Here is a 12,753-nt window from a genome sequence, read left to right as displayed (position 1 = left end):
TATTCTTATATAATTAATTTTGTTATGTAATTTCCCTTTTAATCAAAGAAATACAAATTACCAATTATATAATCAAGACAATTAATTTAAAATGTCGCAGATAAAATGTTGAATAAGTATTAACAATTTTTGACAAGTAATAGATATAGATTATTAAATTCAAATCGAGATCTTAAATACGTGTCGATTATTCTATTACTGTGTTAACGTGACGCTACATGTCTACGTGATATATCAGTTACATAAACTGGTTATCCGTAAATTAAACATTAGCTAAACCAGTTAATGAGTTTCTGTAGTCAAGACTTTATATATCATAAGGATATACCTTATCTTATATAAGATTTAAGGGAAGGCTAGAGGATTATAAATAACAGCTCTACTGTATCATCGTCGAATTAATTTTACCGAGTTAGCGTTTGATGTTTAATTTTCAAGAATTAATAAATGCGTTGTAAATATCCCGAGCCTCCCGTGAGTTTCTCTAATATTTTTATATTTCAAAGGATCAGAGTTACGTCAGTTTAAATTAAATATTGTCTGCAATTCTCTAAAAAATATGCAAAATTATGATGGAAATCCCTGTTTTCAATCCGGAAGCAAAATAAAACTCGGGGAAAGTTTAATTTAAACATAATATTATTTCACGGTGCATTTCGCAGTTCCAGTTTACATCATAAATCATCGCATTTCTCGCAATGAAAAAATTAAATCTATCAAAATTCACAAAAAACATAAACAATCAATATTTATGAGTATGCTTTTGACAACACGTTTGCCACAACAGTGGGTTTTTGTTCAAATGTTTCGTAAATTTCGATCAATTTCATACAAACAAAAATTTTATCTAAAAAAGAGGCACTGTATCGGTAAACAAAAATACGAATTAACAATGCAAAATACAGTGCGAAAGGAAATGTCAGAAAGATTTCGCTTTTCTCTTTAAATAAACCGTCTTAATGTCATGACGCGTTTCTCAAGGGTGCTCGCGTATTAAGTATAAAGAGTGTTTTACATTTGCAACAAAAGGCGAATAGAAATGAAGAGAAATTAGAAATGGAGATGCAAAACTGCTTTTACAATGTGATTATTGCATATAGCTTGTGATATCTCTTTTTTATTTTTACATTAGATGCAGATATCTCATAAGGTAACAAAAGAAAGCGGGATATTACACTTGGAGGGTGGTTGGTCTAAGAAGATAAACGTGAAGGACGAGAAAGCCGTGTTGAGATTCCGTCAGCGTGAAGAGACTATGGTCGAAGATGAAGAACCTCACTGTCGTGAGTCATTTTGAAATATATCCGTTATAAAACACACACATACACACACACATTTAAAGAGCATTACATAATAGCCATGAAAGCCACATTATCTGTTTTTCTTCGATCCATTATGCAATGTTATCATATTTTTATTAATAACATTCTATAAATATCAGATTTTATAATTTTGAGTTTAAACTCGATAAAACAACACATTGGCGAATGAAATGTTAAAATTTTTATTTAAAATATTGATTAATAACAATGTTATTGTACAAAATATAAATGGATGGCTATGATATTACTTCTCCTCTACATACATGTATAAAATATGTAATCGTAATTAAGGAAACGCATTTTCCTTAATGCAATAAAAATGCAGTATAAGATAAGAGGATTAGATAGTAATTCTGTTATCATTTTATTAACTTAGCTGATGGAACGTTGTATACTGCAGAATAACGCGATCAACATCTACGAAAATTACTTTGATGATTTGGAACCGTCCGCACTCGTTTTTCCCCGTGTTATAAGGTATGTTGCATTTTTGTCGCTATGAAAAAAGCAGTATTATCATTTTCACGATTTTATAAAATTTAATTGTAATAATAGAAAAAAAATAAAATAAATATACTTTTTAATTGTGTTTTTCAAGCCCCAATCAAAATACTATAGAAATACTCTTCTTTCAATTTTTTTATTTCCTTACTTCAAACTCAAAGTTTATGCTTATGAAATCTAAAATGCTAGATCTTACTTGATTTTTTTTAACCGCATACATTAAACTGCAAATCCCCGATCGCCAATATCCGAGGAATATTCAAAGTCTCGCTTCAACGTGCCCGACGCAAGCTTCCGCGGACGAGTTAAATCTCTCTCCGCAAATCGCGGTCACGTACGGAATTATCGTACGACGCATATCTTCGCCAAGACTGATGCCGATCGTGCGACACGTTCTTGTACAGACATAAAGGATAGAGTCTCATAAATTCGGTGACGAGTTCCGCGTATTAAAACATAGAAAAAAAATACCAATAATATACGAGAAAATGTTTCCAATTAATATACTTGTAATTTTTATAGATCTAAAATCCATTCTACGAACTTATCGTCACATTATTCTGCATTGTCGCGTATTTTGTATAAAACCCGGTAACTTATTTATAGAACGGGAAATCTATAAATCGATGCAACGTCTCGCGTAGACGACGATGCTGTCATTGAGAAGCTCGCGGGGAAACTCTCTTATCTCGTCGGCTTTTCGTCTTTCGATGCTTGTTTAACACAAGTTGCAATTTTTCTCCCTCTTTTTCCTCGCACGTTCGAACACGTGTTGCGCCTCTCAGATGCCTCACGTGATTCTTGCGCGCGAATTGATCCGCTTTTCTTCCGTGTATACTCGGTGTACCTCTAAGCATCGCCGCCTGCGATACAAGCATTCGTTGCAGTTACCGATGCATTTCTATATCCGCGGAAAAAAAAATGTGAAAACTTTAAGAAAGTACATAAAAGAACTTTCTAGAGAATAAAAGTTTTTAAAAAAAGCTTTTTCGGAACCAAGAAGTAGCCAGAAAAGAATAAACAAAAAGAAACAAAAAGTTGAGTCCAACTTCAACAATGTAACAATTTACTAACTTACACAGAAGAAAATAGAAACAAACTTACTGTATTTTTGCAATATTATACAAAACCGCATTATTTTATTGCTTTATCCGATAAATTCTCAAAATAAAGCTGGCTATTTTAGTCGCGGCAGGAAGAGCTCGAATCCAGGTAGTAGAAAGACACTTTTCACTTCGAACGTTGATGACATCCATACATTTCCGCGCATCCTAACGAAGAATCTACGGCTGTCGTTACAATTAATCGCTTCGCGAAGGGTATTACCGAGCGGACGAAACAAAAAGAACGGCGTCTGCAACGTGTAAAAGCAACGGCGTTATCGCGTCGTCGAGCGGATGATTTACGTACCCGGGGATGGGAAAAAAGATAAAAGGAGAGAAACGAATTTCCACGGGTGCGATTTTGCGCGGATTTTTGCGGAAGCTTTAATTTTCTTTTTTTTTTTTTTCAGAACCTCAAACATGTACGTCGATCCACAACCTATCGTAAGACCAATCAATCACCTGTCATGGTCGCCCAATGTACAGAATCGATTGGCCGCCGCTTACACTTTCATGGAGTTCGAGACGAAACCATCTAATGTGAATCCTTTCTCTTATATATGGGACATCAGTATGATAATGCTCTTATGTTATCGCATAACAGCATGTACTTTATTTAGGAAAAAACACCATCAAAGGAAGCGCGAATCTTTCGCGATATTTTCGCAACGAAAATTCACCTACAAAAATCTAGCTTATTTTTTTTAGAGATAATAACGTTTACGTTATTGCGATGCTCGCCATGTGAAAACTTATTAAGTATAATGGAAATTGAAATCACGAGTTCGGCTTTATAATCCAAGAGAAACATTTTCTATTATTATTATTTCAAAATTAACGTTAATATTATTTTTATCCGTTTTTCCTATAATCCGCGTGATCCGTATAGCCTTGTTCAGAGAGAGTGTTTGTGAGTTTTATTGAATTTTCCTATACTAATGCAATATCCAGCGCAGAGATTTTTTTTTTAGAATGTCGAATCTGACACGTTTTACAACGTATCGGAAAGCATGTTTCATCATGTCGTCGTCAAACGCGACCTGTCACACGCTCGTCCTGGTTCCGGTCGCGGAAATCGATTGGCCGTTTCAAAGTCCTTCATAATATTTGAAATGCGTCTCGCTGACATGAATCTTTATATCTACACACCAGACTCCGGTACGCATGCGTGTTGTTTATGCGACACGTTTGTTATTGACAGAAACATATCACACGACAAAAACAACCGCCTATAAAGCCGAACGTATTTCTAGTAACACGATTTCTGGTAGCATAATATGGCAAAGCTTAAAATATATATATTTCTTTCATAGTTGGCATAAATTTAAAAAAAAACTATTAACAAATATATAAAAAGTCATCAAAAATAAAATTGTTGATAAAGATAATATTTTCCAGTTTCATATTAAAAACATGATATTTGTACCTTTCCATGATATACCTTTAGTTGACAAGAATCAAAATTTTATTATTGTTAAAAATACTGGAACACTGAAAAAATTTTTAACAACGTTAAATAAACTTTATCAATTTAAAAAAAAAAAATGAGGAAGCAAAATGGTTTTTTTTTATACGTTTAATTAAATTTCGAAAAAAAGAGAGAGGAAAAAAATTCTCTGGGCAAGAAGCATTAATTTCATCACTTATTCATTTAACAGCATTAAACTTTCAGAAAAAGCTATGCAACACGTAATTCTGTGTCGTCGCAGAGAACCCGAACGCACCGATGATATGCTGGAGATCATCGTCACCGTTAATGATCATCAAGTTTAATCCGCGCGATCCATCGATGCTGATTAGCGGACTGATGTCTGCAAGTGTGCAACTGGGACATCCGAATTGGGGATGGGCCAGTGCAAATGTCCCATCGTCAGTTTAGCCACAGGTATCTATCTATCTATCTGCGAATAGGAAGTTCCTCGGAACTTGCACCTATCCGCCGAGATTATTGGCCAGAACTTGGACGTGCTCGACTTTGATGTATGGCCTGCGGAATCGCAAATATCCTCCGAGAGAAACGCTGCAAAGCCGTGCAAACGGCAGTTTCTGATACCTGAATTAACACAGGTCCAGATATGACGTATATCGACGCGACTGTGTTAACAGTGATTAGGAACACGCGAATACCTCCGCATAAAATATAAGCCGGAACGTTGCAACGTGATTTTGTTCGAGTGTAATTGGAGTTTAAAGTCGCCGCGCTGACAATTATGTATATATTTTGAAATTTTAATAATGCTAAAATGGGCAATCTCATCTTTACCTTTATTAATTTCTTCCCGTTTCAAGTATCAATTGTAAGACATACATTTTATTATTAAATAAATAGTTACGATTCCTTCGATGATTTTGTATCGACGTTTAAACCGTTGGAAATCGGAAAATACTGCGATTAATTATTCTCATTAACTCTGTAGAGAGAAGAACAAAATAGATATAGCCAGATATATTGCGCAACTTTACTCAGGTTAAGAAGCTGCGACTGCACTGTCTCTCAAAGATCAATTTCACCTTCGCGTTAATTATTCAAAACACGTTAATTAAACAGACTCCATGAGGGTTTGTAAAGTGGTTCTCAGCGGAGGGTTACGGATCGTTGAAAATTCATACATTTTCGTGTAAACGCGGTCGCAATTTCTGCCGTCGTCGTGGCAGAATGTTTCCAAAGAGCCCGCCGTTTCGCTGCCAAATTGTAATCTCCGTCACTCCCGTTTCTTCCCCCGTTCTCTCTCTCTCCGACGGCGCGGGAAGAAATCCGGCGAACCAGGCATTCTGGACCCAATCCAAGACCAATACGGAGTTCTTCTCGGCGATGGCACGATTAAGTGGTGGGATATCAGAAAGATGAGGCAACCGACCGACGAGCTAGTGATGGACCTAAATAATCCGCGCCGACCGGATATCCTTTACGCAATCGGCGTCACGAAGTTGCATTACGAGCCGCTCATAGGAAACAGATTCCTGGCGGGTACCGAGAACGGCATGGTGATCAACGTAAGCCGGAAACTTACGAGTCCGGTCTATAAACTGGCAATGAGATTCAACTGTCACGTTGACCCTGTCATCCCCATCGATCGAAATCCTTTTGTAAAAAAGAATTTCCTCACCGTGGGCGATTGGACCGTCAAGATCTGGACGGAAGATATCAAAGAGGGTAGCTTGCTCGCTATTCGGTTAGATTTATTAAATTTAATCGACTAGTCTTGCGAGTTAAGGTTACGACTATTTTTATCTTGAAATTACTTCAGAGAATGAGATCATAGAATTTCTCACTTTTGATTTATTTTCGCTGTAGACTTGTTATGTATGTAACTATGTTACGTATATTAAGATTGTATAGATGCCAGACTAGTATGCATTATTATCAGTACTATTGTGTGCTGTATATATCAGACTGTAAATTAGTCAGTATACAAAGAGTAGAATAGAGTTATGAATACTTAACACGAAACAAAGCGATGCAGCAATTCACGTAAACAGAATGATATATCTCGCGGTTTCTCCATTCGACTAATGTCTTGTTTATCAGTGTCGAAGCTTTCCATTGTCATTTTTGCCGGCGTAGTTTCGAAGTTAATGTTGTTATCGTGTCGCAGAGCAGACGCTCGGTAAAGACCGAAGTGCAAGATGAAATTTTATGCGTACAGCGAGCAAAACGTTGATTTACGTGGAGGTTGCTGGAGCAGATCCAGGTACTCGGAGTTCTTCACCATAAATGCAACGAGTCTCCTGGAGGTGTATGACATTCTGAACGGCGTGGATTCGCCGGTGAACACGTTTCGCATCTGCAACGACAGCCTCGCGGTTGTCGCGCCTCACAAGGACGGTCAACTCCTGACAGTCGACATGGCCACGACGGCAATATATATCTATTAGAGTGCTCCGAAGGGCACATTATTAATATCAAAACCGACAAGGCGAATCTTACTGCAGTGTTTTGAAAAGTAGTGTCGAAAGGAGTAATAACTGGATGTATTTTAGAAACTGGCTAACTCAAATTTAACTTAAATCCTTGTATCACTGTAATACTTTGATATGATAAACTTGGACTTTACTGGTTATTACTCTTTTCGAATTTGTATATTCCGTATGTTTTAATTTTGATCTTGCATTATTTTATGCTAAACAAAGACAAAAAGCAAAATGTATCTTTTGTCGCAGTACCTTGAGAGGTGCAGACAGTTTGAGAAGACCGTCGACGCACGATTGAAGGAAATGCAAGCCAGCGTTCACGAAGATTCCGCAGCGGACCACTCGCCGTTCGTATCAAAGAACAGACTGAGGAGAAGAAACAACAAGAAGAAAAATAGAAATAAGGCGCACGTTAAAGAAAAGGGCGGGCACCACGGGAAAAAAACTCGAGCTAAGAGGTCGGAGAAAGACCCCGCGTTCTTCGAGGAACTAGCGGAATCACAAGCGACATTTTTTCAAACAGTAAAGAGGGTAAAGGCAAACTAAAGTAGCCGAGAAGAAGGAAAGCTGCACTTTCCGTAGGCACGAGATTTTCTTTCATGCTGTTTAGAACGCGTATTTTTGCATCTCTTGAAACGTTAATGATCGTTATTATACACCAACGCTTCTGTTTATGATGGTAAAAGAATAACGTGTTATTCATCTACTTTGTAATATTTTATTACAACATGTGTATGCAATATCGAACCACAGATTTAATTAATTGTCACTCATCTCATTTAGATAAAAGATAGTGTCTTGAAAAAATTCTAATAAACAATTATATCTGTAATTTACTATGTTTAATCTTCTTAGGAATTCGTGAGTTATCCAAAGCTGGATCCTGAAAGCGGACAGATAGTCGAGCACATGCAGAAAACACCGAACAAGAAAAAGATGCACGAATCAGCGGCGGTAGAGCACAAAATTGTCAAAAAGCAACGCGTCAGGAGAGAAACGATGAGGGTTGTGAAGCCCGAATTTTCGATCGGAGCCTCGATTGAAGAGATGGAAGTTGGAGAAAGGAAGTTCGATAAGGAGGAAGTTGGAGAAAGAGCGATTACAAGAATTGAAGCGCCATTCTTAAAAGACCGAGAACGACCGTGAAGAAAGGTCGCAGGGAGGAGATTTTAAGCAAAGTCTGCGACGTCGAGGTCTGCAAGCCGGAAATCTGTTGCGCGGACCTGGAAGGTAAGTTTCCGTTTCCAACGACAGCGCGCAAACGACGTTTCGTCGGGTCGGAATAAGACTATTTTTTTCGCTTTCCATCGACGTCGCTCGAGAACGGACAGACAGGGTAACGAGATCTCCGCTGGAAACCCAGGGTGATCCGATAATACCGCGCTTCCTCGGCTGCGCGGCTTTATTTGAGCCTGCAATGGCGGCATTATGTAATTTTCTTCCACATTTGAGCATCGGCAGCAACAAAACGTGATACAAGAAATATCACGGCGGGCAGATTGATAGCGCCGCGAAGCGGAAAAACGTGGGGGGTGGGGGGAGGAGATAATTTCGTAAAAACGTTTCAATGGAAAACCATGATCGGACCTCGCAAAAGCGCCACGTCGGCTGGAAACATTGATAAACGTTCATTGTTCCGATTCGTTCATGTTCTCGCCTGTCTCCCATTGACACCGCATTTCGCTGATCCGGCACGGTAGGACGTCTCCGTGGCGCGACACAATCGGGCAGCTTAATTAAGAACGTCGCTGTCGCGATTGCGGTCGGTTTCGAAGCGTACCGTTTATATGCGTCTATATAAACTGCGTCCTCTCTCCTGTACAGTTAGATTAATGCGCTAAACTCGGGGGCTCCACACAACGTGGCTGTTTCTCTTTGGCCGTTTTAGATCCGCCGGCGTAATTGGAGACGGCGAGGCGTTTTCAACGCCGTTTCTTAATGAAGGACGTACCAACAAACATCCGCGCATGAATCTGCCCAATGAGAATTTATTGGCTGTCTCATTTCGCTTTATTTCGCTGGCAAGCACGAGGAAAAGCATGACAGATAAAACAAAGAAACTGCACTTTGCGATAATACTTTCCCCTCAATTTCTTCTTGAAATCCTCTTTTCTATATGCAAGAACCCTGCAGATTTTATCAAGCAAACTTCACGTACGTCTGTCGTATTCTTGTGCCGCTGTAATTCAATGATTTCTTAAATCGGATATGTGCACGTTGCATCACCGCAAGACCAGGCTTGCGCCATTAAACTGTAATTTGTTACGTACCATCAAAGATGCATTATGGTTCTGCCGTCTTGCCAACAACTATGACGCGCAATATCTTGCTCTGATTGTTAGAAATATTTTTTTCCCCTTTATTTTTAAAGTGCTCCATTATTAAATTCTAATATTCATCTCTTTCTCTATCTTTCATCGATAAAATATATCATTATATATATTTATTTTGAATATATTTTTTCGATTTTTTAAACAATTGTAATATTGATAAGTACAACATATTTAATTATTTACATAATTTTAAATTTCAAGATTAACATTTCAATGAATATCATTGAACTAGTAATTTAAATTAAAGATTAATGTTTAAAAATCCACATTGATTTTTTTTTCATAAAATAGACATTACATAAACGGACAACAGTGTCATAAGGAGCAGATATTATTTTTCACATAGAAATGAATTTAGATTTAATAACGATAGTTGAAGTATTACTGCGAGGGTTTTCATCGGGAGGGTTCAAAGGGTTAGATTGAAAGGGTTAAATAAATGAGATAAAGGCAAGATCAACGGCAGCGATAGAACAAAATTGGACAGGACGAAATCACCCTAGCGTTAGATTAGAGCGGTAAAACGGATACCATTCGTCGTCTTCCCACCGGACGTTTTAAACACATCGAGGGCGCATTGAAGTGTCCAGCATAATTGGTCTCGGGGGGAATATCGTAGCTCTATGACGTTTTATCTGGTGGGAGGAAATAAAATGTGCCGTTGCCTTACTCTCTCTCTCTCTCTCTCTTCCCCTCTCTCATTCAAAATAAATTAAACTGAAATAAAAAATTTTTTAATGTTGCTTTTTTCAATTCTGTTTTATAAATATTTTCGTAGTCGATTATATTGTATTAATTCATGTTATAATTAATAAAGAGTAGAAATCTTGGAAATGTAATATAAAAAATTAACATTGGTGAATATTAATTAATTTTATAGAGAATGTCATTCTCTTAATATATAAAAAATGATTGTTAATTAAAAAAAAAAAAAATAAAATTGCAAGTACCAAAGTTGTCATTTTCATTCAACGTTTGGACAATTCGATTTTTGTATTTCGGAAAAGCGGAAGACTAAAATTACAGACCAAAGTCGCTTCGGAAGAGATGTCTTCGTGGGTTATCATCCAACGGCGACGTAAGTTATTCGATCTTGAGCAGAAGTTGCCGGAATATTCGTCAGTCGGGAAGAGAAAGATCCTGTTGTAGGAGGACGAATCGCTGGCGGACGTATTCGCGGACAAAGTCGAGGAAGCCAGAAGGGAAATACGTGCTTGGCAGGAAAGAATCGCGTTGGGCAAACGTGATTTCTGGCGGCCCCGCACGATCGAGGTTGTACACGAGAAACCAGAAGGAAAAAAGAAGGAAGTCGGGAACGGCGACGTCGAGTCGCCTGTGCGAGGCGCGGGGGAGGAAAGATCGGATTTTCGGCAGCTCACAGAAACGAGTTCGAAATGGAAGTCCGCGATCGAGGACAAGACTTTGAAAGCGCGCGGAAAAAGAGACGCGAGGGAGCGTGAAAAGTGCGCCCGGGAAGAAGATACGCATCCAACATTATCAACATTTACTGATGAATCAGAGGATAACGGTAACAACGATATCGACAAAACGCGAGTAAGGGCGGCAATCAATAATTTAACATTCGTGATTCGTGTTTCGATGATTTCATCAGTTCGGCAAAATTTATCGGGCAGTGATATTAAAATTTCCGACTGCGAGAACGAAGCCGAAATCCAATACGAAAGAATTAACGGTAGAGAAATTTTCGAGCGTAACAAAAATCTGATTTATTAATTAACTCAATGCGACAGCACAATTTTAAATGTAATTATTTTACAATGCGAGAACTGCATTGATGTACTAATTGACACAAATATTGAAACGTAAAAATCCGGGAAATTGTATGCAAAATGTATTCGCAAGACAATAATTCAATTTAAGTATTTCCCGAGATATTTCAAGATTTTGAGTAACAGAAATTACAAAGTTGCCCAACGAAGTTACGGGTATGAAATAACGGAGAATGATTCAACAAATTCATGAGAAAGAAGTTGGTGAAGGATACTTCATATTTGAATAGAATAGTAAGACTTTCAAGTAGTAGTATACAGAGAAGCGAATCAAATAGAACAAATAAGATGCAAAATATGCTCACGTACTCATACGAAGAAGAAATCGAAAGAGCAGATTCAGCTGAAAGTTGGGAGTATTAAAAATAAAAGAAAAATGCAAACGGAAAAAATCGAGCGTTTCATAACGATGCGTTAATGATTCTACACCGTTGTAAATAATGATTATGCGAGAAGGCTTTCCACCGAAATTCTGTTCCGGGCGATTCTGTTGTAGAAGTCATAACCGACGAGGCTTAGAGGAGGCTGAAACTTAAGATGGTAAATTGCCGAAATTACCGCGAGGATCAAAGGAGTCTGCCATTAAAGTTTAAGTCCGATTAATCGATCGCGCGGTGCCTCTCGAAGCATCGGGACAGAAAGTGCGCAGATGTGCGGAATAGGTATCGCGTCTACTGGCGTGTGATCTGCAAAAACTTCGAGATGAATCTCACCGAATTGGAAATAAGACTAATGCTCTCGTGGAAAAAAAGTTTTCTAAAACAGATGGATAAAGTTTAAAAATTCAAGCGAGTACGCTCGTTGCTTAATCCGCGACAAGCTCCCCGTAAAGTTTGCAGCGCATCTGAAACGCTGGCGGATTAAGAGAGCCAATAGAAATTAAATTATGGAAATCTGGGATGCTGATTGCAAAAGTCGAATTTTCACTTCGTGATACACAAAACTTTGACCAAATAAAAACGAATATTTCCTCATTTTTATTTCTTCTCAACAGAATTTTTTAAACGATTAAACCTTCATTAATCATACATTTATTTAGAAAATACATACTTCTATTTTTCTGAAATTTTATGTGCATAATTGAATAAATTAATTCTATAATCCTCCAGAAATATAAAAAGTCAAATAAACAATGTTAGGATTAAAAAACACAGTGCAATAAAATAACATCCCATTATGCTAAATGAGAATGAAACTATATAACATAAGCATAGGTCAAAAAGCGATATGAAAGTAGCTCGTCGGCAAGCATTCCATGAAACGCTCCAGGAAGAATTGCGTCAGTTAGAAGATTAATTAATCAATGTCGAGATCGCGGAGGAAATAGGTGAAAATAGGGGAGGTTTAAGCATATAGAGGACGAGTGAAATCACGAATATGCATTCCGCGCGAAATTGGCGAATCGCAGGCTCTCTGCCCGGTACAAGGGAGGAAAGTTCGGAGTGAAGAGTTAAGGATGGAAAGTTGAGTGGAGCGCCGAAGCAAATGGATGGCGTACTGCGCTCATGGAAGAGTCATGAGACGATTCCCTCCGCTACTCGTGTCTTTGGGAAAACTTGCGTTCTCGTATGGAAAAGCCGCGCGACCTGATTGAAAGGGTTCGCACGGAATAGCTCGGCTCGGTGAATTCCCGCAGAGAAGTACGCTCAACTGGAAAAAGCTTTGATGACAATATATACTTTTGTAGACATGCAGGAATTCAATAAGAAAATTTATCCAATTTCAGTTGCAGCTAAAAGATCTTGTTCGAGGTTAAGAGATACTCTCTAGCAAAAAGAGATTTTCGACT

General features: G+C 38.0%; 1 protein-coding gene and 1 long non-coding RNA gene across 7 annotated transcripts in view; one reads left to right on the top strand and one right to left on the bottom strand.

The window, feature by feature from the left end:
* The window catches only part of LOC105835671 (furin-like protease 1), a 216,426-nt gene that overhangs the window by 42,512 nt on the left and 161,161 nt on the right, over positions 1-12,753 (bottom strand). The window lies entirely within an intron of this gene.
* On the top strand, positions 100-3,539 carry LOC105840424. Its single transcript, XR_003626498.2, has 2 exons — positions 100-1,283; positions 1,699-3,539. It is a non-coding gene; the product is annotated as an uncharacterized LOC105840424 (long non-coding RNA).

The sequence above is a fragment of the Monomorium pharaonis genome, chromosome 9 (assembly GCF_013373865.1).
Source record: "Monomorium pharaonis isolate MP-MQ-018 chromosome 9, ASM1337386v2, whole genome shotgun sequence".
Classification (NCBI taxonomy): domain Eukaryota; kingdom Metazoa; phylum Arthropoda; class Insecta; order Hymenoptera; family Formicidae; genus Monomorium; species Monomorium pharaonis.
This window is presented reverse-complemented; position numbering and strand designations above follow the sequence as displayed.